This window comes from Silene latifolia, chromosome 9, assembly GCF_048544455.1.
Source record: "Silene latifolia isolate original U9 population chromosome 9, ASM4854445v1, whole genome shotgun sequence".
Taxonomy (NCBI): Eukaryota; Viridiplantae; Streptophyta; class Magnoliopsida; order Caryophyllales; family Caryophyllaceae; genus Silene; species Silene latifolia.
Genome location: NC_133534.1, coordinates 212,184,843 through 212,191,675, shown reverse-complemented (window position 1 = coordinate 212,191,675; position 6,833 = coordinate 212,184,843). Strand labels below are relative to the sequence as shown.

The following is a 6,833-nucleotide window of genomic DNA, read 5'->3' as shown; positions in this document are numbered from 1 at the left end:
CTCACATATCCCACTTGGGATTGATGAGGATGCCGTCATGGCATTGACATGATGCTTTGATGATTTTGAGTTTTCCTCAAGTCTAGCCATAGCTTGTTCAAACTTCAAGTTGATTGTGTCAATGTGAGCACTAAGTTGAGCACCCAATTGAGTAACGGAGTCCACTTCATACTTTCCTCCTCTAGTAGCCTTGCGAGGTCTACTATATTGTGAATTATGGACCGCCATTTCCTCAATCTTGTTCCATGTTTGATTGTCATCAACTTCGGTGAACATTCCATTTGATCCCATATTGAGAATGTTCCTAGAATCTTCATATAAACCATTCCAAAATTGTTGTACCAAAAACCATTCGCTAAGTCCATGGTGAGGACATGAGCGACAAATACCTTTGAACCGCTCCCAAGCTTCATACAAAGATTCTTCATCCCTTTGCTTAAAACCCGTAATTTGAGCTCTTAGCATGTTGGTCTTTTCCGGTGGGTAGAATTTTTTGTAGAAAGCTAGAGCTAACTTCTTCCAAGAATGTATTCCAAGGGTGGCCTTATCAAGGCCCTTCAACCATTGCTTTGCGGTGCCGATTAATGAAAAAGGAAATGAGACCCATCTAATTTGGTCTTGAGTCACGCCCGTTTGAGAGATAGCATCACAATAATCGCAAAAGGTTTCCATATGAGAATGAGGGTCTTCACTTGGCATCCCCCCAAATTGGCTCCTCTCAACTAATTGGATGAAGGCGGACTTGGCAATAAAATTTCCGGTTAGATGTTGTGGTGTAGGAGTACCATTTGGTAGATTCTCCTCGGTGGGTATAGAGTGTGACGAGAATTTAGGCATTGTAGGTGGATTTTGTGGGATATTGTGTAATGGGTTCTCTTCTCCTTCTATTGCGAAAGGATTGACAAACTCACTAGTGGGTTGAACAACTTCACCAACACCTCTCAAATTCCTCCTAACAAGTCTCCTATTATTCGTCAAGGTTCTTTCGATTTCACGGTCAAAAGGTAACAAATCACCTTGTAACCTTCTAGACATGCAAAATATCAAACAACTCAAAAACAATTAGAACAAACCTTGAGGAGTTTTACTTCCCCAAGGTGAAAAAGACACAACTAATAACAATAAAAGAAATCTTAAATCAATTAAACACCGTCCCTGGCAAAGGCGCCATTTTTGATCGAGGCCATTTGGTGTTCACAATTAAGTATATGTGGTCGTTGGTCAATGGTCGATACAAAACACAATTTATACTTCACAAACAACTCTACAATTAGTAAAGAGGCAAGTAAAGGTCGGATCCCAAGGGACGGGTATTGAAATGAGAATTCTATTGTAACTAGTAGAGTCTAGGGGTGTCACAAATTGGGTTGATGTAGAAGGTTACTAAACTAAAATAACTATGAAAATAAACTAGCAAGATGAATAAAATAAGGGGTGTAAACAATTGATTAAAGGCACTAGGGTGTCATGGGTTCATAGGGGAATCATGGGATATGATCATACAAACATGTTCTCAAATTATAAGCAAGCAATTATTGTTGTGATGGATTGAGTTGGGTTATGTCTTACAATCCTAGGAAAGTTTGGGTCCCGGAGCCGAATAGATTAGATTGTACAACACCTACAAGTCGACTTAATCTTTCCTACTCAACACATGCATGGTCTAACAAGACTCGAGTTGGGTTATGTCTTACATGTCTCATTGAAAAGATAGGAGATGATAGTAAATGCAAGGATTCATAGGCTTAGCATTTCATCAAATATAACATGTGCATGTATTAAGATCAAAACAAGCAAGCAAATAAGATATGAAAGCATATTGATTTAAGCATGAATCATTCCCCATGTTGGTTTCCCTAATCACCCATTAAACCCTAGCTAAGAGACTACTCACTCATTATCATGTTGATCATGCTAGCAAGGTTGTCAATCATACCAACAATATGAAACATGATGAATAAATGAAAGTAATTAACAATAATTAAAAAGGGATTAAGAGATTATACCTACTAATGATTCCAAAATAATAATGCAAAGAATAATAGAAGAACTTGTTGATTGATGGAAGGTTGTCAATCTCCCAATAAACCCAATAATCTTCTAATTACCCAAAATAAAGGAAGAACAAGAGAGAGATTAAAGAACTAAAACTTGGATTAAAACTTGATTAATAATTGATTACAATATTGAAGAGAGATTTGATTGATATTAACTACTCTAAATATTGATAAGAAGAACATGTTCCTCTAATTAGACTAATGGGGTATTTATAGTGAAAATTAGGGAGGATGCATTAGGGTTAACTAAGGGCTAAACTAGTAATTACACTTTTTAAGTTGAGCAAGGAGGACCCGGTATTTTCTGAGAGAAGGGCTTCTCTTTTCGTAGCTTGAAGAATGAAATCCGTCTTTGTGCGGAATCCGTGCGGATTAGAGTCGGGACGGCCGGATTTGGGTTGTGCAATCCGAGCGGATTCAGGAAAGGGACGCTCGGATTGTTGAGGGGGAATCCGAGCGGATTCCAAGGAGGGACGCTCGGATTGTGCTGGCTGGACGGGCGGATTGTCTGCAATCCGTTCGGATTGTTGGTCAGCTTCAATTCTTCTTCTTTTCTTCCCTTTTCTTCATAAATTCCTTGGGGACGCAAGGATCCTTTCTCAACATTGTTCTTCTACTATAATATGTACAAAGGCCTTCTAGTCTTGTCTCTTCTTGATGCTTGGTCATTGAATACAATCAATTTAGCCTCGTTTTGCCATGAAAATGCAAGATTCTTACTTCTTTCCTACCAAGGGATCAAAATCTCAAAGAATATGCAAAACAAAGAACTAAAGATAAGAAATGACCCAAATAGGCACTAAAAAGCATGGAAACAATGGTAATTCGGGGGCTAAATGTGCGCTAATTATGGTCACATCAGTGGTCTAGAATGCAAAGGGAGAAGAAAAGGGCGGACACTCGCGTGAGAAATATGTGAGACCGAAGGTCTCTATTTATACTAATCACGTGGAGGAAGTAGGGTTTTCGGAGAAACTTTGGAAGTGAATCTCGAAAAGATATGAAAAGATACGAAAAATACACAGAAAAGGACTTGGGAAGTAGCGCAGTAGACACTGCGTCTCTTGGAAGAGGCGCAACACTTGCTGCGTCCTTTCCCAAGTGGTTTCCCCCTGCGGAAGAAAGGTTTCCGTGTTTAGTTTATGGAATAACGGAATAATTTGGTTTTCCTTAATATTTTGTGTGAATATTACGGGAAATTATTTGCCAAAGATTAAAAGATTTATAAAATATGGAATAGAAATATCCGGAACAATCCAGAACATTCTGACTCGGCATTTTAACGGTTATCAGAAAATGAAGATGGTTTTAGGCCCGGACTCCAAATGTACTCTAAGTACTGCCAAAACGACCGTATCAGCATGTAGATGACAATTAAGAGGTAGACATAAACGTTTGAGCGATCACTTGACGATAAACTTACGAACTGTTACAAATCGTTCCGCGTACCAAACATGCGGCCCAATCATCACCGGGTGGTTGGCGGGAGGTGCAGAAATGAGGTATCTACAATAGGACTCCATCAAACTAAGTTGAATGACAAATTTCATTATCCATGGAGCTCAATGCTCTCAATAGGCAATCAAAAGCTTGTGAATGGTCCTCAATTAAGCATGAGTAAGTTTTGACCCATTTCAAAATACAGTAGGGCCAATTAATGAAGGACCTCTCTTTGAACTTCTTGCCCTTCTTCTTTTCCTTGTCATGATGGCCTTCCCGGCTCTTGCATTTAGCAATCTTGAGATTCTAGGCATAGGGGGTTGCCGGTTTCTCCTACCTCTCTCAAGGTTGATGATGACGAAAGTATTTGGACTAATCAATCCTTCAAGGATAGAAGGTGAATTCTCATAGCATTGATGATAAGGTAGCTTGAGAGTTGGGATTGTGGGTGCCAAGTTTTCACAAATGGGCTCCCGCTTAGATCTATCCTTGAGCTTCTCCACCAAGTAATTCTTGTATGACGATTTGACTTTCATGAGAAGGTCTATAATGTCATTTCCAACTATCATGGGCTCCATAGTGGGTGTGAGAAGGTATTTATGGTCAATAAGGAAGAGACATTGTTATTCTTCATTGAAGTAACCCTCAAACTTCTCAAGGATGGGTTCCTCAAGTGAGGCAATCCCACAACTCCATTCATCATTTGAGTCCATCTTTCCCTCATCATCTTCTTTCATAGGTTCGTCGTCATTGCTTTCTACATACAAATCATAAATAGGGGCTTCACTTATCTTCATTAACTCTTTCCCCACCTCAATGTTCACATCAAATGTCACACCCTCATACTCACAAAGGCTAAGAGTATTTGGTTTATTCAACCTCATATCTTCTTCATAAAATACTACACTTTCGTACTCACAAAAGCTTAAGAAAATTGGTTCTTCCATCTTCACATCTTCCACATCAAAGGTCATTCCCTCTTATTCACATTCATGGTCAATGCTCAAGAATTGGTGAGGAGTGGTCGGTAGGGTGGTTGCTTGGGTTTCTTTCATTTGGGAAATTCGAATTGCCAACTCCTCACCATAGGTAGCAATGCATTGAAGAACATTGGTCCTATTTTGGCTCTCTTCTAGCACTTGTGTGAAGAAATTTTGTTGGTCTCCAATCATTTGGAGAACCACATTTTGAATGTCAAAGTCATGCTCATCTTCTTATTGTGTGTGGGTGTGAAAGTTGTTATATTGTGGCATTTGGAATTGGTTGTAAAGTGGGTCTTGGGAGGGTGGTTGTTGTGGATATTGGATGTGGGGGTTTTGGTAGGAAAAGTTGACGTAGTAGTTAGGACTTTAATTGTATGAGTTATAAGGTAGGTTTGTGTTGACTTTCTCCTCAAACTCCCCATACCCATTGTAGTCATACTCAAAAGATCCACCACGTACTCCATGTGTCACGTCTCGAGCCGTCATTATAGCTAAGATAAAGGTATAGCTACAAGCATAGAAACTACAATAAAACGATAAGAATGACCTTGAGGAACAAGTTCCTCAGGCTTAAGGCACTATTAAAATAGACAAACAAACAAGAACTTAATCACAAACACCGTCCCCGACAACGACACCATTTTGATGGTGAGCGAGTCGTTGCTCACTCAATCAAACACATTGATATTCTCAACAAACAACTAGTAAGTGATTAAGTCGAGGTCCATCCATGGGACGGTGTGTTTTAGGTCCTAAGTCTATCTATTCTAAGTTGTGAAAGTGTCACGATTATATGGATTTGAGGTTGTGATGTAGAATTCGAAGATTTTGAACGAACGAATTAGGGTTTGTAAAACTGGCAGCAGAAATAATATTTAAAACGGATTGAAAACCTTGAAAACTAACGAATAACAAGCTGTTTGTGTGTGAATTTTTGTGTGAATGATTGGAAACAAGAATTAGATTCAATGATGTGCGGGAATTGGAGCAAGGTAATTGGATAGGATAGTGGATCTCATTCTAACCTCACAAGGTTATAGCTCAACCTACTATAACTTCAACCTCTCAAGGAAGAAATAAAAACTAACCTCGCAAGATTAATTTGACAGCTCACAATATGTAAACTTTTATTAAAAACTCATAATTTGAATACTCTGAAAAATAAGGTCATAAATCGGCCTTATTTATAATCCTACTCGATGTCATAATCTGACTCGAGATCTAATTCCTTTACTTGTCTAAAACGCTATCTAACTCTTTTCTAAACGAACTAGGAAACCTTATTTAATTAATAACTAAACTAACAACCAGATTTAAAGAAAGCTAACAATACTAGGATTTGGAAAATTACAGTTTCCTAATTTTATCCAAAGACAGTAAATAAACTAATTAATCTAATTCTACACAGTTTAGGAAAACCGTGCACTACTCACGGCCTGGAAGTCCGTGTCATTCAGCTTCATTGTCTTCGTCTTCTTCGTTCGATAATGCTCCCGCATCATTCTCTCCTTTTTTTAAAAAAAATTGCCCTCAAACTTTTGCCACTGGGATAAAAAATGAACCATACATGTTTAATTATGATTGTAATGACGATCTTAGGTAGTATCCCTTCTACCTCCTTCGTAGCAGCAACTCTTAAGCAGTGTTTATGACCTTAGAGCCTCCCGTGCTTGTGCCATCCACCCCGCCTGTAACACTACGGATTTTCTTTGGTGACTACTCGACTGAGTAGAGCCTACTCGGCCGAGTAGTGCTGTTGTTATGAGTTGTTTTGGTTATGCCGATGAATACTCGGCCGAGTATAGTGAATACTCGACCGAGTAGAGGATACTCGGCCGAGTATAACTTTACTCGACCGAGTATTCGGTCTGGCGAGTATTATTTTGACGGTTTGATTAGGGAGCGTTTAAGATTTATTTTATATCCCGCGTCAGTTTTCAAAACATCATTTCTACTTCATCATTTTACGTTAACCCTAATCCCTCCCTAATCACTCCCTAATCAACCCATTGCCTTGTTGTTTGCGAAACCATCGGAGTCCTTACGTACAATTCCTCATCCTACTGTTGGTAAGTTTTATTCTATGTTTTTTGTATTCGTTGGGGTTACTGTATGTTTACGGAATTGGGAATATGGGGGTTGTGCAATGTGTAATTGTGTGATATGATTATGGTATAGGAGAAGACTTCGTAGAGGAGCCTTTCTGAGTGTGCAAGTTCATTCCCACTGTTGATTTCTAAGGTAGGGTTTCCTACTCAGTTTACTGTTATTGTAAGACATGTTGTTGTGATTATTGTTGTCTGTTGATCATCCCCTCATACCAAGGTACCTTACCAAGGACTACCCTAACATA

General features: G+C 39.0%; 1 non-coding gene across 1 annotated transcript; it reads left to right on the top strand.

Annotated features, from left to right (window-relative positions):
• The first annotated feature begins 358 nt into the window (after nt 1–358).
• Nucleotides 359–465, top strand: LOC141602833 (small nucleolar RNA R71). The gene has a single exon (XR_012524741.1). It is a non-coding gene; the product is annotated as a small nucleolar RNA R71 (small nucleolar RNA).
• Nucleotides 466–6,833: the final 6,368 nt, after the last annotated feature.